This window comes from Diabrotica virgifera, chromosome 10 (assembly GCF_917563875.1).
Source record: "Diabrotica virgifera virgifera chromosome 10, PGI_DIABVI_V3a".
In the NCBI taxonomy this organism is placed as follows: domain Eukaryota; kingdom Metazoa; phylum Arthropoda; class Insecta; order Coleoptera; family Chrysomelidae; genus Diabrotica; species Diabrotica virgifera.
The window spans coordinates 78,993,394-79,020,517 of record NC_065452.1 but is presented as its reverse complement, the minus strand read 5'-3'; the positions used below and the strand labels follow the sequence as shown (position 1 = coordinate 79,020,517).

Below are 27,124 nucleotides of genomic sequence, written 5' to 3'. Positions count from 1 at the left end.
ACTTGCTACAAGGTATTACATACCCGTCTACCGATTGTTTCTCGGAAGGAGGAGAATTGATAAAAGGCATAGAACTATAAAAAAAACTTTACTGTCCAAAAAATGGTAATACGTATAGTCTACCTCGTCCAGTGCTATTTTATAGTAAATATCGATTTTTAATCAATAAAGATATACAAACTTCAAATCAGCGTTTTTAAAAATAAAATTTTAATGATCGCATTTTATGATTCACGGACGCCGGACGGAGATATTATGTCTTAGTTTGATTTATTACTGAGTTATTAAGCTTAGCCGTTTATTTCAGTTTTGATAATGGACCTATAAAAATACAAGAATAAAGAAAGAAAAATAAAGACAAGAATACCAAAATGCTCTCTAAATTAAACTCAACGGAATCAGAGAGGAAGGTAACTGTAGAGGAGGAATATACAATAATTAATAAAAACAATAATAATGGAATCTTCAGAAGAAACTGTCGTAAAAGCCAAAAGGCAAAGAAACGTGGAATAAAATGATGATGAATTCAGAACTGCAGTAGCGGAAAAAAAGCAAGCTAGGCTTAACCAACTTCAAAGAAAAACAAGAAATGTCAGAGAAATTTATAACGAAACGAGAATACAAGCGACTAGAAATATACAGAAGAAAAAAAGAGAGGCTTTGAAAAAACAAGTACAGGAAATCCTAGAGCTTAACAACAGACACGAAAGCAGTAAATTCTACAAAAGAATAAAAGAAAGCACACAGTCGTTTAGCCAAAAATTAGCGGTATCCAAAGACAGCGACAAAGAACTACTAACAGAGAACCAAAAAATTATAATAAAAGAATACTTCGAGGAAAACCTAATGCAGACAATGAAAATGATGAAAACGAGACAATATAATACGGCGGAGCAGCAAATTTAAAATCCGGGCTATGAAGAAGTACTTCAAATAGTAAAGAAACTAAAAACAATAAAGCGCAAGGAACAGACGGAATTTTCTTCTTCTTTTTACTTTATAAATAGGCTCAATGTCTGTTTTACTTCGGTTTTTAGCCTCAATTAACGTTGTCTGACCATCTTTTCCTCGATCGTCCCAATGATCTTGTTCCATTTGGCGATTTGTCTCTTGCTATTCGCACTATTCTATTTTCTGTCATTCTTCCTATGTTGTGTTTACTGTACTCCTTTTCATGGCCGAGATATAGAGTGGGTGCTGCTAGCTTTACCGTAAAGTTGGCAGCACCCACTGTTTTTCGGAAACGGCTACAGCAATAAATTTTTTATTTCCGTAATAAATTAGCAATAAATTGCAATTAATTCCTTGGGGTTGAATTTTCGATTTTCATAATCTTTTTGGGGGTGAGTTTTACGCTAGGGGATGATGGGGTAGCTTTTCAGGATTGGTTAATATACCAATCAAGAGCAATTAAATAGCAATAAAATATGTAGTTAAAATGATCCCTGTACTCCTTTTCATGGCCGAGATATAGAGTGGGTGCTGCTAGCTTTACCGTAAAGCTAGCAGCACCCACTGTTTCTCGGAAACGGTTACAGCAATAAATTTTTTCTTTCCGTAATAAATTAGCAATCAATTAGCAATTAATTCCTTGGGGTTGAATTTTCGATTTTCATCATCTTTTTGGGGGTGAGTTTTACGCTAGGGGATGATGGGTAGCTTTTTAGGATTGGTTAATATACCAATCAAGAGCAATTAAATAGCAATAAAATATGCCGTTAAAATGATCCCTGTACTCCTTTTCATTGCCGAGATATAGAGTTGGTGCTGCTAGCTTTACCGTAAAGCTAGCAGCACCCACTGTTTCTCGGAAACGGCTACAGCAATAAATTTTTTCTTTCCGTAATAAATTAGCAATAAATTAGCAATTAATTCCTTGGGGTTGAATTTTCAATTTTCATCATCTTTTTGGGGGTGAGCTTTACGCTAGGGGATGATGGGGTAGCTTTTTAGGATTGGTTAATATACCAATCAAGAGCAATTAAATAGCAATAAAATATGCCGTTAAAATGATCCCTGTACTACTTTTCATTGCCGAGATATAGAGTGGGTGCTGCTAGCTTTACCGTAAAGCTAGCAGCACCCACTGTTTCTCGGAAACGGCTACAGCAATATATTTTTCCTTTGCGTAATAAATTAGCAATAAATTAGCAATAAAATATAGTCTGAATTTGGTCTTATGAAGTGGTGCTGCTGACTTTACCGACATTACATAGAAGGTAACATCACGACGGACAAAAATACCCCTCCTACAAAATTTGAATTCATTAATAATGCCATAGCCTATTTATTTCGAGAAATGAGATTTGAGTTAAACGGTATAATAATTGATTCCGTACGAAATGTTGGTCTAACATCTACAATAAAAAACTACCTCTCTCTAAGTGAAAACGAAAGTAAGCTTATGCAAAACTCTGGATGGTGCCCAAAATCTAACGACAAGCTTTTGTTGGATAATAAGGGTAATTTCAATGTATGTATACCTAGTGTGACCAACTCCTATTTAGTCAAATTCGGGACACGGCTGAAAAAAATACCTGAAATCCGGGACTTTTCAATGAAAATCGGGACATTCTTTATAATATAGAACTTTCATAATATCATCATTTTATTTATTAAACATTTTTATGTTGACAATGATATTTTTAATGGGGTTAAGCCACAATAATTGGTTGTAATGATAATGACGATAATTAAGATACAGAAACGAAAAAAAAGTTCAAAGTTTGAGTTTTTGTAGAACTATAATACCAAATACCACGATATACAGCGTTTTGGATGTGGTATTAATATTCTTCTTCTTCATCAGCCTTCAGAAATCCAACTTTGGACATAGGTCTCCCTCAATTAAATCCAGTGTTGTCTATTTTACGCCACGTGTTTCCAGTTGTGTCCTCCAAAGTTCTTTATGTCATCAGCCCATCTCATTTGTGGCCTTCCTTTGCTTCTGCTTCCTAACCACGGTCTCCATTGTTGTATTTCATGATTCCATCTTTTATCCTTCAGTCGGGCATTGTGTCCTGCAAAGCTCTATTTTAATTTGGCAGCATGTTCTCCTGCGTCTTTTACTTTGGTTTTGTTTCTAATCCATTTATTTGTTTTTTTATCTATGAGCCTCACCCCAAACATTGATCGTAATATTACACTCTCGAAATTGTTGACTTTTTTTCGTCCTACCAATTCAGTTTGATATGAATTCTAGAAGAATATTCAAAATTTCAAAATAGAATTTTACCAAAACATTGAAAATTCGGATGGCCCGGAAGCCTGGTCCGGGACGCCGGGACACGACTTCGTAATTCGGGCCATGTCCCGGATTTTTCGGGCTAGTTGGTCACACTATGTATACCTACGGTGACCATATCTTTTTAAAGAAAAATAAGTACAAAAAACAAAAGTGTATTAAAAACGCAAAATGTATCTTGTTATTGGACAAATATAACTTTTTGGCATTAAAAATAAATAAACTATGTAGCTAGACATAAAAAATTATATCAATTAAACTAAACATAACACATTACATTAACTTTGAAAAGTTGCAAGCCTGTAATTAAGAGTTTTTAGATGAGGGACCTGGAATAGCCTCATCTTCTTCCGGTTTTTTGCATCATTCATATTTTTCTGAACTTAAAATTAATTTAAGAAGGTCCGGCTTCGACTGAAGTAAACGAAACATTTCATACAAGTCTCATCAAAATTTGCGTACACCAGCATCGCTGCCTTGAGAGTGGATATGGACATTTGTAACTTTTCCGACGTCCAATAATAATTATTTATTACAGAAAATAAATGCTCGATATCCGCACTAGTACTCGTAAGACCAAAAATAAATTCGCATAATATTTGTAAGTTTTTCAGTTTGAATTGATCTACACACTTAAAAACTTTAAGCCATCGATCCTGACTATTTTTTTCTTCTCTGTTCCACTCAGCAATTTTTTCACTTGTAGGCACGTCTTTCAAAATTCCCAGTTCGTCAAAGAGTTGATCTTCGTTTAACATGGTTGCCTTGATATACAATTTAAAAGCTTCGAGAGAATAACAAACATCGTTTCATGTTATTTCACTTCTTATGCGAGCTCCACACTCTCGCCGAAGTCGATCGAGGTTCAACAAGTACGAGAGTGTAGACGGCCACCTTGTGTAACTTTGCCTCACTTCGTTCTACTTCCATTCTCTGTTGGTCTGGTCAAAGGGATCTTTGTCGGTATCGCACCGCTCTTTGTCGGTATCGCACTTCCTCGCGAAGTAGAACGAGTGTGTAGAGAGGGTACTTCGAACTTCGGTCAACTTTGGCGAAGTAACTTCGCCGAGAATGTGGAGCCCGCTTTAGATCTATGCTTTTAAATAGTTTAAATTCATGAAAATTTGTACTCCAGTTTTCTAGGTAGGTTACACATTTTGTGTAAAAATGTTTCACTTGCGCAGTGAAGTTTTGTGTGCGACCACCGCACCATAATCCTGATGTCTCACACACTTAAAATGTTTTTAAAGATCATTCATATACGCATTTACCAAACACTTGATATGGATATTGAAGAAACCCACTTTGGATTTACACTACTAATCCAGAGATGCTTGGATGTGAACCAGGATATGTACGTCCGTTTCATAGATTACAACAAGGCTTTCGATAAAGTCTGCCACAAAGAGCTAATGGACTCAAAGCAAAACAATTACAATACAATGACCTTTGAATTATAACAAATCTATATTATAAACAGCAGGCACACATATGCATTAACGAACACACATCAGAAGAGTTCGAAATTAAAAGAGGAGTGCGACAGGGGTTTGTATTGTCACTACTACTATTAAATGCATACTCTGAAGAAATTATGAAAAAAGTTTTTGAGGGAGAAACAGCAGGAATAAAGGTACCTAAATGGAACGCCAATTAACAACATTAGATATGCGGACGACACTATCATAATAGCGGACAACCTCCAAGACCTCCAAAAGCTAATGAACAAGATAGTTGAGTATGGAGAACAATATGGATTATCAGTAAACATCAAGAAAACTAAATTTATGAGGCTATCAAAAACCCAAAATAATGATAAAAGCCTGACAATTTAAAGGTAAAACTTTAAAACAAGTTGAAAACTACAACTATCTTGGCACAATAATTAATCACACAAACGATTACTCCAAATAAATCAAAGTTCGAATAGAGGAGGCAAGAACCAACTTCAATAAAATGAGAAAGGTAGTTTGTGTAAGAGAACTGAAATAATTAAGACTTGAGAGTTAGGCTGGCAAGGTGTTATATTTTCTCGACTCTACTTTACAGGATAGAAGCATGGTCAATTAACGCGTCGGCTACTAAAAAGTTGGAAGCATTTGAACTGTGGGTGAAGGTACCTGAAGATAGCATGGACCGAGCCTGTAACAAACAACGAATAATAGAAGTCAGGAGAAGAGTCAACAAAAGAATGGAAATATTGGAAACCATCAAGACCCAAAAGCTGCAATACCTGGAACAGTATACAAAGAAATTTGTTTAAAAGTAGTAAAAGATAAAACGATTCATTTTTTAGAAAAAATAAGTACATTCGCGTGTCCTTAGAAAGGTTTTAAAGTACATTAGGACAATATTTAAAAATAAGTACTGTCCTACTTAAATAAGTACATATGGTCACCGTATGTATACCCCTTAAATTATGGTCTGGATTTTTTTAAGATTTCCGTAAAATTATTGTTAATATGCGTCAAGAGTTGGTTCTAATTCGCGATAAAGAAGATAAAGATGATTTGGATGCTGTTATCGCCAAAGATGAATCAGAAAAGCCCAAAATTACTCTTTCCAAAATATTGTGGAATGTGCCACACGTATCAATTAACGTGGAACAGCAAGTAAGACTAAATAAGTTAGTTCGTAACAATACAGAACTTCCAATTAAATTTAGAAGCTGGGAATTAATTGAATATCCCACCTTAAATGATAGTACTAGACACACTTGGAGTGTGAAAACCTCAACAAAATTGGAAAGTCCTAAACACATAATTGTAGCATTCCAAAATGAAAGAAAAGGAACATTATTAAAAGACATGAGCAAGTTTGATCATAACAATCTCACAAACATTCGAGTGTTTTTAAATTCAGAGCGCTATCCCTACAGTGATTTACACTTGGACTTTGATACAAACCGATTCGCTACATTGTATGAGATGTTTGCTAACTTCCAAGAAAGCTATTACCATATACACCCAAGCCAACCCATTTATACACCACTTGAATTTAAAGAAAATTCTCCTTTGGTCCATATTGATTGCTCCAGACAAAAAGAAGTGCTTCAGTCCGGTTCAGTTGTTCTTAGAATAGAATTTGAAACTAGTAAAAGTACTGGCAACAACACCTCAGCTTATTGCCTAATCTTGCATGAAAAAGAATTTTGGTATAATCCACTAACAAAAATTGTGAGACAGGCATAATAACTTCAGTATAAATACGGACCAACACTCTGATCTCATTAATTATCATGGCTAGCGAGTATGCGAATAGACTTCAGCAATTTTTACACGCATTATCAGTTTTGAAAGCTAACATAGCCTTCTATGAGCAACAAAAAATTGTAATAAAAAAATTCCAAAATCTCACATTATGCGACTTGTAGTAGATATACAGGGGTTTAAAATTGGACGCAACAAATTTGCAGTGAAGGAGTTTGCTTGCTACGATGGGCTACATGTCAGCCACTACGTTTTTAAACCACCATTTGCATTAAATTTGATGCCTCCAGAATTGCATAAACAAGCAACTTTTTTAATAAATAACCACCATCACATTGATTGGTCTAGCGGATGGACCCCGTTGCACAAGTTTGTCGATATTTTTCAAGATCTATCCAGTAAGGCCGAGATGATTTATGCTAAAGGAAGGGAAAAGTGTAATTTTTTAAAACAGTACACTTCAGTTCCAGTCTTTGAATTAGATGAACATCCACCTTTAAAGAAGTCTCAACCAAAATGTTTTTACCATATCAACAATGTAACATGTTGCGCTTTATCAAATGTATTCTTTTTATATGAAAATTTTTTAATGAGCGAATAATAAAAGTAAAAAATATATTTTAGCTTTATTTCTTTATTAACAAGTTATTTTCAGAACCATTCCGCGGTTATCACAATGCTTATTTGGTCACATATTGTTTGTGTAAAAATGAAATTATACAAAACTATATAAATATATATTCAATATTTAAAGCATAAGCTCCTTCAAACAGTACATCTTATAAGTTGCTTTTTTTATACAAGATACGGAACAGATTGAGCTAATTCCCACCCCCTCCCATTACAAACTGCAATATAAATATCGGTAGCTGAAAAACCGAACGCAGTTGGCTGACTATCTTGGTATACAGCAGTTTGTAACTCAGTGTTAAGTAATTTTATTTTGAATAGTAAAAAAAGATGTCTGAAGAACACGTATGGAACTTAATAGATGACCATCGTAATACTAGGATCTCTTTAACGCGATTTACACCAGAAGAACTTAAGTGTTTTCCTTTAGAATATCTTATTCGTTATGCAGGTGTGTGGGAATTAAGCGCTGTTTGGTCCCTACTGCCAAAATGTTACACACAAAATCCACGCTTACAGAGACAATTACCTTGCAATGAGCATTATGTTAACAATATTTCATCAGGTGATCAAGTTGATGGACCTCCACCACCTAAATCAAGATGCACCGTTTGTAATTTAAAATAAAATTATGTCTTATTAAATAAATAAAATACAAAAAAAAGTTTTGAGTTTTTTTTTACAATTACAGATTATCCTGCTTAATATCAAAATTGTGTTGGCAGAAAAACTAGATATTATTATTAATATATCCAGAGGGGGTATTCTTATTATGTCTAAAAAAAGTCTATATCCCTATTTAAAGAGGAGGGAGGTATGCAAGTGGTGGGAAGCCGTGTCCCGGCGTCCCGGATAAGGCTTCCGGGCCATCCGAATTTTCAATCCGGTAAAATTGTATTTTCAAATTTTGAATATGTTATTCTTCTAAGAATTCACAACAAATTGAATTGGTGGGACGAAAAAAAGTCGACAATTTCTAGAGTTTAATACCACATCTAGAGTTTAACACCACATTCAAAACACATGCATTTTATGTCGTGGTATAATAAATTATAGTTCTACAAAAACTCAAACTCTGGACTTTTTCCTGTTTCTGTATTTTGATTATCGTCTTCTGAAAAGACGATTTAAAAACATGAATATGTAGTAATGATAACTATATTTTTTTTTTAAGTTTTTATTTACATAGAAGTCTAACATCAGTAGATTTTATAATTTTTCCTATTTTGAGAACGCGATTTCCGGATTGGAAGTCGAAACGTCAAAAACTAACAAAAATCTGATTATCATTACAACTCATCCCATCAAGATAATTTTTATCAACATAAAAATGTTAAATAATCAATAAAATGATGATATTAAAGTTCTATATTAAAAAAAATAGCCCGATTTTCATTGAAAAGTCCCGGATTTCAGGTATTTTTTCAGCCTTGTCCCGAATTCGACTGAATTGGAGTTGGTCACACTAATAATATAGCATGCCGTGATATTGACAAATTGTTCAATAGAGAAAGTTCGTTTTGCAAGCTGATCCATTTAGAATAGAGTTCTTTAGGTAAATTGTCATCCCAGGATAATTTATTGCACCATAGGTTTTGCATAATGATTTTACCTATGATAGTACATGGGCTTAATAGACCTAGAGGATCAATGATTTTTTGCTATTGAGGATAAAATGGATCTCTTAGTGATTTTATGTTTAGACAAATTTGTATTGATATGATAGAATAAACAGTCATTCGAATACGACCATATTAGCCCTAAAGTCTTGGTCTTATTGTCATCGCTTGGAAACTCTAAAATGTCGAAACCTGAATCAGAATTTGATATATCCTTTAGAACTTGTGAGTTGTTGGAACACCATTGTCTCAGGTGAAAACAACCGGTCTCTAATACCTTAGATACATTGCTCCAAATCTCTTGAGCCTCTTGAATAGAATCAGGTACGGTTAGCATATCGTCGACATAAAAGTCTTCCTTGATTATTCTTGCAACCTTTGGCTTGGAATCTTCAATTTCATTTGCTAATTGTACCAAACAACGTATAGCGAGAAAACTAGCTGAAGATTGACCGTATGTGACAGTGTTTAACTCGTACGTTTGTAAAGGTTTTGAAGGATCTTGACGCCATATGATCCGCTGCAATGGTCGCTGTTCTGGATTTATTAGGACTTGCCGATACATTTTAGCGATATCGGCAGACACGACATAGGCATATTTTCGAAACCTCAAAATTATAGAAAATAGGTCGTGTTGAAGAATAGGTCCTATTAGTTGAATATTATTTAAAGATATTCCATTGGTAGTCGGAGCAGATGCATCGAAAACAACGCGTAGTTTTGTAGTAACGGAAGATTCTTTTGTTACTCCATGATGAGGTATATAGTACTGACATTGACCATCATTTTGGTCTAATATAGCTGACATGTGGTTAAGTTTCTCGTATTCGGTCATAAATTCAATGTATCGTGATTGTAATGTAGGATTTTTGACCAAATGTCTTTCAAGAGCATAGAATCGCTGCTCCGCGTGAATTCTTGATTCGCCTAAGCTTTCTGGTCCTTGTTTTAAGGGTAGATTTACAACAAATTGCCCTTTCGAATTTCTTGTTGTACTTGTTTTGAATATTTCTTCACATAAAATCTCATCTTGTGAAAAAACCTTGTGATTATCTAGTTCTTCAAGCTCCCAAAATCTAGCGAGAGCTTGAGACAGTTCTTGATTGGCACTAATATTGCATGAAACCGTATTGAGATTAGAGGCTCCAAGAATTCCGGAAACAATCTATCCAAGTTTAGTTTCTTGTAGATGGGGCTTATTTTTCCCTAAGGATATTTTGTTAGCACCTAGAACTTGTCAGAACAGATCCGCTCCAATAAGCATATCAATTGAAGAGGGTTTGAAAAACTCGGGATCTGCAAGTTTGATATTGTGGAAAAATTGCAACTCGGAAATACTAAGAAGATTAGCTGTCACATAACCCGTAATTTCTGGTAGGACACAGCACGTCAAATTGGCCTAGAAGGTATTATATTTGGATTTTATTGATACCTGGCACGTGGTTTTGACAGAAGAAATGTTATTGGTTATGCCGAATATTGACAAATTAGTGTTTTGAGTATGAAGATTGAGTTTTTGTTGAATGCCTTCGGTTATGAAGGAAGTTTGGAATCCGCAATGAAGGAGAGCTCTAATTGAGTGAAGATTGTTTTCATTGTCACAAATGAGAATGTATGCGGTAGATAATAAAACCTGTCCTACCGATATAGAATTAGATACGCTGCTATTTAGTACATTTGTGCTCCCTTCACCTGAGCATTGCTCACTTAACGGAGTGTCATTTTTATCGTCATGAAGAAGTGTATTATGTTTTGATTTGCACTTCTTACATGGACCCAATTTGCACTTATGTTTAGTGTGTCCTTCTCTTAGACAATAGGGAACTTGCACTAAAAAATTTTTTTGCATAAAATTGTTAATTTTTGCTTTAAAATGTTATATTCAAAATATTACGTCTTAACAATGAATAGTGCACGTAAAACATCTAATCAAAGTTCCGCGCCTAAAATTTCCGTTTTAAACAACTTCAAAAGCGAGACCTGGGGTCTGATGTCACAGGCCACTCGTATCGTTTGCCCGTTAGGGGTGGGCTATTGCATTTAATGCAGTTTGCCCATAGATAAATAATATAGTTGAAATATCTTGTTTTATTCTGTGGCAAAAATGATTTTTTCTGACAGACAAAATATTAACATTTTATCTCTGTTGACATGTATCAAAAAGTTCTTTTTTATGAAATTACTTTTGTCGTTTCTTGTGTTGAAGAACAAAGAAGAAACAAGTAACTTAAAAATAAACAAAACTTTTAGTAATAAAAGTAAGAGTAACTAAAAAGTATTGGTGCTACTATAGTATGCGGTCTACAGTCGGGTTTCTACTATAGCTTGCGGTCTACCGAGGGATGCGGTGTAAGTATAAGCTGAGATAATAAAGATATTAACTTGTAAAATTACAATAATGATTCTTCTTATTTATGCGTATTATTAACTTTGTAAAGAAGGATTTTGTTGGCTATGTACACGTTCTATCGGTACGTCTGCTAATCACCATAATCTTTTCTCAGAAGGCTTTGAATACAATAATGAAAGGCTCCAGTAGGTACTAATAAACATTACAATAAAATATAATCTTTATTATAATGCAAATTACACCGTAATCTTTTTCAGGATATACGAAATCCTTCAATTAGAGGTAGGTAGATCAAACCCACGGGGTAAACCGTATACTATAATATATAATGGTACCAAACTATTGTTATACTTACTTACTTAGTCCTAAGCCTTTCTACATTTAGGTGTAAGGCTGGTGGAGTTGAGTTTGGCATTGTAGTCTCCATGCTTTCCGATCTTGCGTTAGGTTTCTTGCACTTTCCAATGTCAATCCCTTCTTCTCGATTTCTTTCCTGATTTCATCTACCCACATAACTCTTGGTCTCCCTCTTTTGTTTTTCCCCTGCACTCTCGTTTCGAACACTCGTTTTGTTAGCCTCTCGTTCGACATTCTACACACGTGCCCAAACCATCTAAGCTGTCCTTCTACTATTTTTTCATTGATTGGTTCTAACTTTAGGTTTTGTCTAATTGTTTCGTTTCGTATTTTGTCTTAGCTCTTTCTGTTTGCTATTTTCCTCAGGAACCTCATTTCCATAGCATTGACTCTGGATTTTTGTCTTCCCGTCAATGTCCATATCTCGCTGCTATACATGATTGTTGGTCTAACTACTGATTTAACGACTGCCGTTTTTACTTTTTCCGGTATCTCTTTTTTCCCAAAAAATGTTGTTTTCATAGTGTTAAATACCTGTCCGTCCCATTCTCTCCTTTATTTCCATGTCTTGTTTACCATTTGATTCGATTATTACTCCTAGGTATTTAAAATATTCCACTTGCTCTAGTTGTTTCCCGTCAAATTCTATTGCGTGTGTCTTCCTCGTATTTGAAATTATCATTGTTTTTGTTTTCTCTGTATTAATTTTCATATTTATGTTTGATAGTTCTTCTTCTAGGATTTCAAGATTGTTCTGTAAGTCTTCTCTGTTCTCTGCTATCAATACCATGTCGTCTGCAAATAGTAGCTCCGATAGTTGAGTCTGTTTCATTTGCCAGTATCCTAATGTTAGTTTTCTCATTCTTCTCTTGACTTTCTTTATCGCTTCATCCAGTACCATTGAGAATAGCAGTGGACTCAGCACGCATCCCTGTTTGACGCTTTGACTTGTAGTAAATTCTCTGGATTCCTCGTTATTGGTTCTTACTGTATTTGTATTATTTTTGTACATATCCTTTATTACTTCTATTATGTGTCTGTCGACTCCCCTTTCTTCGGATTCTGTCAAACGCCTTTTCCAGGTCAATGAAGCACATATGTATCTCTCTCTTCTTCTTGATTACCTTCTCACTTACTTGTCTTAATGTGAATTTTAGGTCTTGCGTGCTTCTGTTCTTCCTGAATCCACACTGTGTGTCTTCCATAGTTGTTTCTATTTGGGTTACTATTGTTATAAACGGTTTAAGCATGCTTATTAATAACTCTTACTTATTTGCCTTGACACCTCGCATTTCTCCAATAGAATAGCTTTCACTACTTTTTATAAAAGTTGCCACGATGAAGACATCAACGGTAGGTAAGTTAGTCAGATTGACCTTTTGAAAAACCCTCGTCCGTCATATTATGCGTTTTAAACTCTTTACAAAGTAGCACTCAACTTTATCAATTTCAGTTTAAAACTAAGCTGATTGGGGAACTACTTATTACAATATATAAGATGAACATAAATAATGCCTAGGAATTTTCCATTAAAGACGATTAAAATGTAATATACCCGTGATACCTACCCTAATCGTGTTGTTTCCGACTAGCTAGCCCGGTTGACAGTGGCCCGTGACGTCGAACCAATAGAAGGACGTTCAAGAGCCTCCTAAGATATTTGAATTTTATAGCATTTTCAAAGCGTCGTAATTAGCGTACGGGTTAAAAATATTTGTTTTTTTCGCATGCAAGCGTTTTAAGATCATGTTACCTTATGTTTTTTAATATCATTTTAATATTTAAAAATTTATGCAAGTTCCCTATTAGAGCAGATTTTTGCTGTTTGATTAACGAACGGGATTCTATCGCAGACCGAAAGTTTTAGGAAATCGTTTCATCTGTATATTGAATGTTCACCTTTACAAAATGAACAAGTATAGAAAAGAAAGACATGAAAACCTTTGTTGTCTTCGCGGCCCGAGAAACCTGATATGATTTATTATTGTGTGTATTAGGTGAAATATTATTTTTGTAATTTAAAGAGTCTACAAAATTAGCTCGGCAAAAATGTCAGAAATTGGTCCAAAGTAGGTGATTTGGTTGTATTACGCGTTTGTCTCTCCCAATCGCTTAGAGATGTCGATTTTTTGACAAAACCAAAATATTAACAAACAATCCCAATTTTGAATAGATTGACCTAATTGCTGTATTGCTCCCAAATGTTTTGAGATATTGTCAGCTAATTGTTGTAACTTATCATGCGAACCCTTGTGAATAGATTCCAAAAGAAATAAAGCACCTATGTGATCATGCCATAGTTTTTAAGTATTGTTGAATCTTTGGCATAACGTATCCCATGCTACTGTGAAGTTATCCGCGGTGTACCGAATTTTGCTTATAGATGCCGCAGCATTGCCTTCTAGAGCACCCCGCAAATAGAAAAACTTTTCAATATTGGAGGCTATTGTTCTCGTGAATAATGCTGGTAAACGTGTCACGGAACTCGAGCCACTGTTCAAAGTGTCCGCTGAACTTTTTTAGAGAAATATCTGGCAACTTTATACCACCTGATCGACCTGGTGCACATGTGGAACCGTCGTGATTTTTTAACAATAATTTTGCTGAACCTATAATATTATTGTTCCCTAGGAGGTCCAGTTGGTCCTGAAGAGGCCGCACCGGGCTCCTGAGACTCTTTTCTTTCCTGTGAAGATGAACGAGATGAGGTTCTTGTGTCTACCATTTTGTTCAAAATACTTCTCGTGTGTAAAGAGTACTTGTAATCTTACACAAGAAGAATAAGGGGGCAGTGCGTGATTTCTTGCTCGAATAAGGGGTCAAGAAGAAAATACCACTGGCTCCAGTATATGTGGGGTCTAAGTGTGTAGTCTACGTCGGTAGAAGTATCACTCTGACCTCAAAGAAAATAAAATAAAATATAATATATATTTTGCACTATAAAATGGCATAAAAAGGACACTACAAGTGCTTAACCTTCGAGGAGGAGTTCCACAGTGTTGGTGTCTAAAATAATACAGAAAATGGCTAAGTGTTTCCTTAACTTACGGAAGGAACCTTAGTAAGATAGAAAATGAAATGTCATAAAAATGTCTAAGTGTTTACAGAAGTAAAGACTTAGAGAAATGCAACAATAAAATGGCAAATAAATCCTAAGCTTTTCTTGACTTACGGAAGGAATTGACTTAGTTCAAAAATAAACATGTATCAAATAATATGATAAAGTAAATGGGAAATATTGTCGCGGAGTGAGGCTGGATGTGTCTATTTTGTCGTTTTGAACCTCTTCCGACTTAGTAGGATCCTCGTCGTTGGACCTAGTAACATTACGGGTGTCCATGATTAGTTTCTGAACAATTTAGACGAGTATTTCGGGTTCTCGTGTGTACAGACGTTGTCTGACACAAGAAATGGTAATACAGGTGAGCGTTTGATCCCGCAGGGAAATGTCGCAGACCTGGAACTGCTGTGTTTTCGGGTATGTGATCCTCGTGAGGGAAATATCACCCGAGCAGTAGAGAAAGTCAACGAAAATGGATAAATAACTCTGGTACGTGACTCGTTTACGAGAATGCCACCGGAGCGTATTTATAGAATTGTATGCAATGATAACTAAGATAAAGGAGTTGTATGATTCCTTAACTTACGGAAGGAATACCTGGCACAGAAATATATATCATAAATATAAATTGAAAGGTTAAATTTTATACTGTTTGACTTCTTACATTACAAATGAACAATGCCTGAAAAAGAAGCTGGGTGGGGCATATAGTAGGAGTTTTGGCTAGCTCTGATAAGAACAAGTCAAAACAACTTCTTACATTTAGAAACACGGACCCTAGAAGAGAACAGTATGGAAATATGAAAGAAATAAATGCGAGAATAAGTGGAGGTGGTTCCTTAACTTACGGAAGGAAGGACACCTGACCGTATTCTCAAAATCAAACAGTAGATAAAACAGTAAAAAGGTATAAATGTGAAAATAGGCCAAGGGGATCCTTAACTTACGGAAGGAAGAACACTTGGACCGCATTTTCGAAATAGAATTAGACCACAAAGAATGCACAGGTAAAATGGGGAAAAATAGTTCTAAGTGTTTGACCTACGGGAGGAATATCACTGGACACTATTTTTCAAAAAGAAAAAAAATATAAAGTATTGCAACTATAAAATGGCAAATAAATGGGGTACGTTTCTAGCGCGTGGTCTGGCAAGCAGAGATTCCGCTGGAAACAGTACACAAAAATATACAAGTAAATATTATATATCAAGAAATATCAAATATTCAAATAAATAGCAAAGTTTCGTTTCTCTACAATATACACAAATAGCAATAGGTAAAAGAAATAAAAGTCAGATTCTAGGTGGGTAAACAAGTACCGAACCTAGGAGTCTTCGATTACGAGGTACAGCTCGAACTGATTTTTGATGGAAAATCCACCTCCTTTTATATCCAAATTTTCCTTTGTTCTAAGGATTATGACGTAGGAGAGTGGATTTTCCAAGTGGTTGGACCAATAGCGTTTCGAACAATTTGTGTGACATGTTCTCTCTACGCTGATTGGTCCGAGACTGAAGCTCGTCCGATCTCATCCCCCCCCCCTTCGAAGACCCTAGGTGTGGTAAAAAGGTTATATTGACTGTGATAAATATTTTTTTTACAGAGTTTATATTTTGAATTTATTTTAGTCTTCTTGTTTCAATTATTCGTCTCTAGGTGGAAGGGCAGGTCTAATGTCGTCTCCATGGATGGTACGATTTACATCCTGGTCACGGTGAACCTCGTAGGTGTTGTTGCCGAGGACCCTCAGGATTGTGTGTGGTCCTGTCCATGTAGGTCCAAAATTTCCCTTGTGGTGGTTTCTGACTCTAACTTGCTCTCCTTGGATGTAGCGTCTGGGGGGTGGTTCGTTTGGGTTGTCAGGATATAGGTTCCTGGCGTACACCGTGGCTCTTCGGACTGCTTGTTCTACTCGTGCTTGCCGTCTGGCTGCGGTGTTGGCCTCTCTGATTTCCTTTTCGCTCTCTTCCGAGCGTCTAGGAAGGTATCCCAGCAATAACTCTGCTGGTGTTTCTTTGGTGGCTTCGTTCCTCCTGGTTCTCAGGCTGAAGATGATGTCGGGTATGTAGGTGTCCCATCGGGGGTCGTCAGGAGATTTGACCCTGGCACGTAGTCCCTTTTTCAGTTCCTGGGCTCTTCTTTCCACCGGGTTGGCTCGTTGGTGATAAATGGGGCTAAATTCGGCTTGAATGTTGTTTCTCCTCAGGAATCTCTCCCAGGCATCCGTCCGGAATTGGGGCCCGTTGTCTGTGATGATGGTGGTTGGTTTCCCCCAGCGGCTGCATATTTCGTCTTGGAGGAACGAGATGATTTGTCTACTTTTGGCTGTTTGGACACAGCGGAACTCCACCCAACTGCTTAGGCAATCCGTGGCCAGGAGGATGTATCTGTTGCGTGTCCCTCGGGCAGCTGGGTATGGTCCTAATACGTCAAAGGAGACCCTCTCCCATGGCTGGCGGGGCTCTCTTGCTACGATTGGTGCTGTGGGTTGTGTTGGTGCTCGTTTTATGGAGGCACATGTCGTGCAGGATCGAACGTAGTTCCGGACATCTTTGGATAGTGTTGGCCAGTAATAGAACCTCTTGATCGCCCGGATGGTCTCGTCTCGTCCTGGGTGATTGGCCTCTTCGGAGTCGTGGTATGCTTTCAGGACTTGTGTTCGGAGTGACTGTGGCACGACCAGTACTCTTGTGTTTTCGTCTTGTTTGTAGTAGGCTGCGTTTTCTACTATGGTGAATTCTCGTAGAAGGCTCTCTTCTACCTCGCTTCTTGGACCTCTGTCGGAGATTTCTTGGTACCGTCTTCGGAATCGTCTCATCCCGTGGTGGACCAGGTGGCTTCTCCTTATCTTGTCCTGTAGTGGCAGGTTTGTGAGATCGTCTAGTATTGGGTTGTTTTCGCCCTCTTCCACATCTTCCAGCATGCAGAGTAGTGGGAATGTGTCTTCTTCGACGGCTTGTTTTGTGGGCCAGCTTAATCGGTTCACTTCTTCGTCCTGGTTTTCGTCTTCTTCTCTGTTTTCTGCTGGGTTTCTCGAGAGATGGTCTGGAAGCTCATTTTCTTTGCCTGGGATGTGTTGTATTGTGAAGTTGAATTCTTGTAGTAATAAGGCCCATCTGGACAGCTTTGCTTTGTCTTCCTTGAACCTGTTGGGCCATATGAGTGCTTGGCTGTCCGTGTATAGCGTGAAGTGTTGGTCTTGTAGGAAATGTTTGTATTTTTTCAGTGCCCATACCAGTGCGAGGCATTCCTTCTCGTTAATGTGATAACGTTTTTCTGCTGGCCGAAGTTTTGTGGAGGCGTAGGCGATAACGTCTTTGTTCTCTGGGGTTCCTTGAAACAGCACTGCTCCCATACCTATGTCGGAGGCGTCCGTCTGGAGGCTGAATGGTCTGGAGGCGTCTGGTCGTTTCAGATGTAGTTGGCCCTCGATTGCTTCTTTGATCTCCTTAAACGCTGTTTCGGCATTCTCGTTCCATCTTAGCAATCTCCTATTGCCTGCGGTGAGATCGATGAGGGGTGTTACTGTCTCTGCGAATCGAGGGATAAAATCTCTTAGCCAGTTTGCTGTTCCCAGGAAGCTCCTCAGCTGTCTTAGCGTCTTGGGGGTGTTGAAGCCCAAGTTTTTCCAGGGGTTGAGTGTTTGTTGATGTGATCTTATGCCCTAGGTATTCCAATTCGTCTGCCGCGAACCTGCACTTCTTCAGTGATGCCCATAGTCCGTGTGTTCGTAGTCTTTCTAACACCAAGTGGAGATGTTTTTGGTGTTGTGTCCAGTCTTCGGAAAAAATGATAATATCGTCCATGTAAACTTTTATAAATTCATCGATGTATCCAGCGAAGACTGTTGTCACTAGTTTTTGAAAGACGGCTGGTCCATTCTTAAGTCCGAAGGGCATCACTGAGAACTCGTAAGATGATCCGTCTGGCAGGCTAAAAGCGGTTTTAGGGCTGGAGTCCTCATGTAGTGGTATCTGCCAGAACCCGCTTTTTAAATCCAGTGTGGAGAAGATCTTAGCTGTGCCGATTTCTTTGATGCTATCGTGTATTGGCGGCATACTGGAGGCTTCGTCGATTGTGATTTCGTTGAGTTTTCTGTAATCCACGCAGAAACGGGGTGTGCCATCCTTCTTGGTTACAATAACCACCGGGCTATTGTATGGTGATTTGCTTGGTCTGATGACTCCTGCTGTGAGCATCTCTTTCACCTCTTGGAACATTATCCTTTTCTTCTGCGTGGAATACTTGTAGGGTTTGATGTTGATTGGTCGTGTGTCTGTTACTTCGATTGTCATTTCCGTAGCTTTTGTGGTTGGCTGGCGTAGACGGTCGTCGAAAACATCGTTGTACTGTTGAATCATTTGTTTGATTGTCTCGAAGGCGAAGGTAGGAGCCTGGTGTGCCTCTAATGTTTGAGTTTTGGGGTGTGGTTTGCCTTGGTTCCTCCAGTAGATAGTGGTTCGTCTGGTGGTGCCTACGTGTAAACATTTACGGGGTATGTCTACATTGGCCTCTTCTTGTTCCAACCATGGCATTCCAAGTACAACGTCGTGGTTTAAGTTCTCCAATACTGTGCATCGTACGGTTGTGGAGAAGTTGTCCAGTGAAATTTCGACATCGGCAGTCCCTGGGCTATGGGACGTGCTGTCCGTGCATGCCAGCTGAATCGTTCCGGGTCGAATCTGCAGGTCTCCCCTCTGGATCAGACTCTGGTGTATGAAGTTCCCAGATGCTCCGGTGTCGATCAAAATCTTCACTTTGCTGTCGTTGATCCTTCCATCGAGGTTTGGGAGCCCTGCCGTCATCGACCGTTGGTGGATGGGATTCAGTTGGGGCACCAGTTCGTCAACAGGGGTTAGTTGGTGCGCCTGTTGGAGTTTTCCGGCTGTTCTTGTTGGGTTTGTCGGTTCTGCCTCTGCCTTTGTGGATTTCTGTTTCGCCAGTCTTGAATGGTTTCTGATTGGCGAGGTGTTTGGTCCTCGTGTCTCCTGGGTCGCATGTATTGAGCGTCGCTTTCCATTTCTTTGACTATCACCCTAAGGCTGTCTTCGGTTGTCGGCATCCCGAGTCTCAGGCAAATTCTGATTTGTGGATGGAGTTGGTTTGCTATCACTCTGCATTTTTGAGCTTCCGGGATGTCTGGTAATAGTCTCTTGAAAAGGGCGGCTTTTCTGGCGATGAAGTCTTCGGCAGATTCGCTTCTTTGTATTTGGCCGTACAATTTCACCGTGAGGGCTGATAGAAGTGCTGGGTCGTCAAATTTTTCCAAAAATCGAGTCCTGAAGGTCTGATAGCCTATCTCGGCTGAATTGTGACTCTCTGCCCAAGATTTTGCTTCGCCGTGAAGTGAATTGGCCGTTAGATAGTCCACCCAGTCGTCCTCGTCAACTTCGAATTTTGTCAGGAAGTCTTCCGCTTTTTGTAGAAACTGTTTTGGGATTTCTGTTTCGCGTCCCTCAAATCTAGGTGGTTTGGATGTCCATATCCTAGGAGGTTTGGCTGGTTCTTTGGTGGTCTGGGCAGCGGAGAAGTATGTTAAAGCTTGTATGAATGTGGTCATCCATTCGGAGGGTCCGGTGTGGCTCGTGGATGGTTGATTCTTGTGGTCTGTGGTCGGTTGTTGAGTGGTAGCTGTGGATCCAGGTTGAGCGTTGTTGTCTTTGAGTTCTGGTGGGGTCGTGGATTCCTTGTTTAGTTGGGCGCCATGTCGCGGAGTGAGGCTGGATGTGTCCATTTTGTCGTTTTGAACCTCTTCCGACTTAGTAGGATCCTCGTCGTTGGACCTAGTAACATTACGGGTGTCCATGATTAGTTTCTGAACAATTTAGACGAGTATTTCGGGTTCTCGTGTGTACAGACGTTGTCTGACACAAGAAATGGTAATACAGGTGAGCGTTTGATCCCGCAGGGAGATGTCGCAGACCTGGAACTGTTGTGTTTTCGGGTATGTGATCCTCGTGAGGGAAATATCACCCGAGCAGTAAAGAAAGTCAACGAAAATGGATAAATAACTCTGGTACGTGACTCGTTTACGAGAATGCCACCGGAGCGTATTTATAGAATTGTATGCAATGATAACTAAGATAAAGGAGTTGTATGATTCCTTAACTTACGGAAGGAATACCTGGCACAGAAATATATATCATAAATATAATTTGAAAGGTTAAATTTTATACTGTTTGACTTCTTACATTACAAATGAACAATGCCTGAAAAAGAAGCTGGGTGGGGCATATAGTAGGAGTTTTGGCTAGCTCTGATAAGAACAAGTCAAAACAACTTCTTACATTTAGAAACACGGACCCTAGAAGAGAACAGTATGGAAATATGAAAGAAATAAATGCGAGAATAAGTGGAGGTGGTTCCTTAACTTACGGAAGGAAGGACACCTGACCGTATTCTCAAAAAGGTATAAATGTGAAAATAGGCCAAGGGGTTCCTTAACTTACGGAAGGAAGAACACTTGGACCGCATTTTCGAAATAGAATTAGACCACAAAGAATGCACAGGTAAAATGGGAAAAATAGTTCTAAGTGTTTGACCTACGGGAGGAATATCACTGGACACTATTTTTCAAAAAGAAAAAAAATATAAAGTATTGCAACTATAAAATGGCAAATAAATGGGGTACGTTTCTAGCGCGTGGTCTGGCAAGCAGAGATTCCGCTGGAAACAGTACACAAAAATATACAAGTAAATATTATATATCAAGAAATATCAAATATTCAAATAAATAGCAAAGTTTCGTTTCTCTACAATATACACAAATAGCAATAGGTAAAAGAAATAAAAGTCAGATTCTAGGTGGGTAAACAAGTACCGAACCTAGGAGTCTTCGATTACGAGGTACAGCTCGAACTGATTTTTGATGGAAAATCCACCTCCTTTTATATCCAAATTTTCCTTTGTTCTAAGGATTATGACGTAGGAGAGTGGATGTTCCAAGTGGTTGGACCAATAGCGTTTCGAACAATTTGTGTGACATGTTCTCTCTACGCTGATTGGTCCGAGACTGAAGCTCGTCCGATCTCAATATCTCAGGTGCGTGACCCACCGTATTATAAAATTTAGTTTCAAATGAATCCAGCTCTTTGCCGAGTTCATCTAGTGCAGCATTGTCAGACATTAATTCAATATCGCTATTAATATTTTTAAATTCTATTAGCAGATATGAACCATCATTGACTCTCTCTTTTAGAGTAAAAATATCTAAATCAGTTAATTTGTCTTTGTTGAGTGTATCTAAATATTTTTCAAAACTTGTCAGAGAGCGTTCAATGGTAGCTCTTTTTTGTTTTAAAATCTTTAAATCGGAATCAGACATTTTGATTAGATAAAATAAATTTAATTAAATAATAAAGATTTTAATTATTAATAAAAACAGAAAAAATTCAAGATGAAAGTGTTAATTCTAATTAAATTTTATTTAAATTTTCTAATTAAATTTAGTTAATTTAATTCTATTAATAACAAAGAAAAAAAATTAAAATGAATTCGATTTAATAAAGAAAGAAAAGAAAATAGTTATTATGAATTCGCCCTGTATAAACCTGTATTATAAAACATAACATGCAACCCTATGCATCCGCAATTAAAAACAGATAAAATATTTGGTTAACATATGTGAGGGTATAAGGAAATATATTTGAGACTCACTTTCTTATCGCTGTGCTCGCTGGCTCCCTGAGGTACTTAAGAAGGGTCGTTGTCGATTCTAAAAATAGCTCTCGGGATGATTTTAAAATCGACTATATGGCGGCCCTTAATGGTGATTTTATGAATGTATTTTTCTGATTAATATACTTAATTAGTATTTATTGCACTGGAATTCTTCCGCTCGTAAGGACCATGGAAATTATGTTAATTGTTGAGATAAATTAATGAACTGTTGTACTTTGATTTTAGGAATATATTGAAATGCAAAAATAAAATATAAAACATATGTGCTACACTCAAAGTCTTTAGATGAACTGTTCACTGTTGACTGCGTTCCTTCTTTCTTCATTGGGTTGGCAGAGGGGCAAAGGGAACATACATTAAAAGGCTCACACATCAGGGGCGGCGTTGCACAATGGCTCGAACAGAATGAGGCATATGACAATCTCTTTAATTTGTTCTGAATAGTCATGCTTCGTCCACCAATCATTAAATATATTTAGTAAGTATAGCTTTGCAACCTGTGGAAGACTACATAAAATTTTGTATGTGAAACCATCTAATCCGGAAGCCGTACTGCGAGCAGTTTTAAGTGCTAAATCAAGCTCAGAAATATTAAAAGATTTCGACATGTAATCAGACTTTTCATAATATAAAAGTTTTTTATCTTTATTTTCCGAAAGAACATTAGAAACAGATGCCGGAGCTAAATTATCTAATATTTTACTTATTAAGTCTTCAGACAGAGGAAGCGTTTTTTTTGGAAAAGGATTTACTGCTAATAGATCTAACCACATCCCATATTTTTTTAATTGGTGTATTTTTATTCAGTTGATTTACGTATGATATGAAACTATTCTTGCGTTTTTGTGTAGAGTTGTTTAGTTTTAGCAGCTATATTTTGATAAGCTATGTAATTTTCAAAATTAGACAGTTTTTTGTATTTTTGTAAATATTCTTTGCGCTTCGATATTATATTTTTACATTCCTGATCCCACCAATAAGGCAGATTGGTACGTGGTGTAAATGGTTTTTTTTTCTGGTATGGAACCGGAAGCAATTGAATCAAAAAGGAATGCTATTTTTTCAGTATTGTTTTTAAAATTATTTAGTGAGGTTTTAGCAAAAATTGCTTCTATATTATTCTGAAAGAGTTGCCAATTTGCCCGTAAATCATTCCACTTAGTCGTGGGATTAATTAGAATTGACGAATAATTTGTCTGAATTTCAATAGTAATTGGGAAATGATCTGAACCCAGAGTATCCAATGTTACTTCCCATGATACTATATCAGCTAGATGAGGATATATGATTGTTAAGTCTACTGCAGATTTACGAACGTTGGGTGACATTCGGGTAGGCGTACCATCATTTAGAGTTACTAGATCAAAATTGTCCAAGACTTCTACTAGAATTTTCCCATTCTTATCTAGAATTGGATCCCATGAGCTGTGGTGAGCATTGAAATCACCACAGAAAATGGTAGCGACAGCAAATTGTTCAAACAGATTAGACCAATCCTCTTTGCTTAATTTTATGCCTGGCGGTTTATAAATTAAAACAATATTTACTTCTAATTCAGGAATATGAACTGCGCATACTTCTATACGAGAATTAAAGTTGTAATTAATAGGTATTTCTGTAAAGTTAAAATGTTTACTGATGTAAATGCCAACATCTCCATAACCATCATTCCTCAATTTTTGTATAGAGTTATAGCCTTTTAGACGGAAATCGTAACCTGGTTTTAGCCATATTTCTGAAAAGACAAAGATATCACAGTACGTCGCATTTAGAAAATGTAATAAACTTGCTTGATTCGACAAAAGAGATCTACAATTCCATTGTAGGATTCGAACTATGTTTTTATTGATTTGTTGTCATTTTGGGTTATGTTATAATTGCTATTTTCTAATATTATATCTTCACTATTGCTCACTTTATCAAATATTGAATTAATAAAACTAATAATATTATTATCATTTACCGATTTTGGATTTTTTATTGTGTCTATAACGAAAGTAGATATTTGGCTAATTATTTTGTCTTTGAATGTCATAAATTCGTCACGGTAAGGGTTTGGTAGAACTGAAGAATTCTTTGCTTTGGCACCGGCAAAATGGTAGGAGCCAAAGTTGGAGAAACTGGAGGAGAACTGTATTTTCGTCGTTTTAGGATTAGATAGTAAATAACTGGATTCATTGTTTGTAGAAGTGAAGTTCAGTGAAATTTTCTAAGTTATTAAATATGGCGAATCTATTGTTGGTAGCTATTTTAGCGTACGAAGGATTAAGATAGATAAATTCAGCTTCTTTGAAAGATATATTTTCGAAGGCCATTATTTTTTAAATCTCAAACTGCTTTTTATACACAGGGCACTCTCTAGAAATAGAAGGACGCCCACTGTTTTGACAGTGAACACAGTAGACCTCATCTGTATCACAACCTAAATCTTTTGAATGATCTTTAGAGCATTGATTACAACGCGGTTTACCCCTGCACTGTGACTGAACATGACCGAAGCGCAAGCACTGTAAACACTGTACTACCGGGTGTATATACGGCTCGACAGGAACATTTCCCGTGTTAATTTTGACAAAATCAGGGATTTTATTACCTGCAAAAATTAAAACAACAAGCTGTCTCTTTATATAATCGATTTTATTTGCATTCCTATCAACTATTTTCCGTGTTAAAGCGTTTAACCTCTGTGACTGGACTATTGGATTCTATCGCCTTTAAAATAAAATCTTCCGTAAAAAAGCTATCAACCTCTCTGATAATGCCTTTTTTATGGTTGAAGAATTTAGGAATATATGCAATTAGTTCATTAGAAGTAATAATTTTGTAATTAGCGAATTTGCAATATTGTAGGCTTTAAAAATAACTTTGACACGTTTTAAGCCAACAGGTTTGATATCGATAATATCTTTTTTAAATTCACCTTCCTGCTGAAGATAAAAACCTATTCTAACCGGAAAAAGCTTGCCTATGCTTTTATTTGTACTCTCTAAAAAGACACAATAAGGCCCTACATCTCTAGCAGAAAATTTGTTACTTAAATCATATGTCCCTGTAACTGTCGTTTCCATATTCGCCTGTCCAGATTCCAAAGCGGGCGGTCCTTCTAGACCGCCCGAATCGTTGCTCATATTAAACAATAATAAGTTACCTTACCTTAGTTGTGAACCTCCAAAAATAAACAAAGAAACTACTAAATATGATAGCAATTATAAAATAAGTAACCCATTCACTTGATAACACCATAACAACACCTTCTCGTGATAATGTCGATACGAGACTGCCCGTGAACGCAAAGGACGCAAATGTTTTTCAACCTCAGTGCATGAGAGTATAGCAATCGCCATGAAACCTCCTTTAGCAAGAAAGATTAAGCTTGAATTGTAATTTAGATTACGAAATTTCGAATTCCAATTTTCTATTCCAACTGGTTTTGCCCAGTACGGATTCATGCCGCAAACTTCAAATTTTACATGACGAAATAGTTTGTTTTTTAAAAAATCGTGAAAAATACGGGGAATGAGCTAAGGCTGTGAGAATCATGTAATTATTTGCTTAAATCTTTTTCTAACTTCTGCTTTGAATAACTCTGTTTAAAGAAATGCATATTCGTGATAAAAAGATAATTTTGATTGTAATGGAAAAACCTGTTAATTTTTTGTAAATTTTATGTCAAAAACATTTAGCCCTCAGTTGCAATTTAATGCAAACAACATTCGCTCCCACTAGTTTGCTTACGCATTTCAACTTTTCCAAAAATAACACGTAACCATTTATATTTTCAACAACACTCCTATGCTTTCTCGTTGTTGCTTTGTTCATGGTTCACCGCACAATCAATTATTCGTTTGAAAACGTTCAAGCCAGCATGAAGTTACATATTGAAACCATATCACATATGTATCGAACTCCCATAAACAGCAACTGCTCCCTTAAAGTTATCAAGACCAACAGTCAACTTCACGAATAGGCAATTTTTGAACAGAGTTATTCAAAACACAGTGAGAAAAATATTTAAACGAATAATTACAAGATTCCCGCAGCCTTAGCTCATTCTCCATGTATTCCACGATTTTTGAAAAAACTCACACTGTTTTGTCATGAAAAATTTGAAGTTTTCGGCATGAATCCGTACTGGGGAAAACCAGTTAGAATAGGAAATTGGAATTCGAAATTTGGTAATCTAAATTACAATTTATGGTTAATCTTAATTGCTAATCATTATTTTCGTGCCGAAAAGCGGTTTCATTGAGGCTGAAAAACATTTGCGTCGATTGCGTTCACGGGAAAACTTTTGAGAATTACTCGGCATCAAATATTTCTTGGGGGTTTTTTGTCCGGATTTTTTTGTGGTGATTATTTGACCGTAAATTTTTGTGGGAATTTTTTGCCGGGGATTATTTGTCTGGGGATTATTTTATGAGGATTTTTTGTGGGGATTTTTGTCTGGTGATTTTTTATCCGGGATTATTTGTCCTAGGTTCGCTGAGAGAAACTTTCTCTCAGTTTCTAACTTAGAGGCCTAAGTTAGAAACGTAATAAATGTAATTGGGAAAGTCAATCCTCCATAAATACAGTATGTCCCTGTAAGTTGTATCCATATGCAAAACTTTTTTATTATTAATTTTACGAAAAAAAGTTATTCTTTATAAAAAGCTCTGCATAATCCAAAACCTAAGATTTAACCATCAAATATCAAATTTTTTGAATATTATACGAGGTATGTCAAAAAGTTTGAATTTCACTCAAGAGTAAAGTAGCTTTATTTTTCACAATATTGAAAATTGCTATTATGAAAAATTGTTTGGAATTAAAAACTGTATTCTAGTATGCAATTACATCCTTCTAATTGATTTTTTTTTTTTTGAAAAATTATGGATAACTAATATTATTTTCAGGTATTTTAATTCAAATAACTCTTTTATTATTAATTTTACGAAAAAAAGTGATTCTTAATAAAAAGTTCTGCATGGTCGA

General features: G+C 36.7%; 1 protein-coding gene across 1 annotated transcript in view; it reads right to left on the bottom strand.

Annotated features, from left to right (window-relative positions):
* LOC114343637 (KICSTOR complex protein SZT2) overlaps window positions 1-27,124 on the bottom strand; it is a 997,370-nt gene that overhangs the window by 541,076 nt on the left and 429,170 nt on the right. The window lies entirely within an intron of this gene.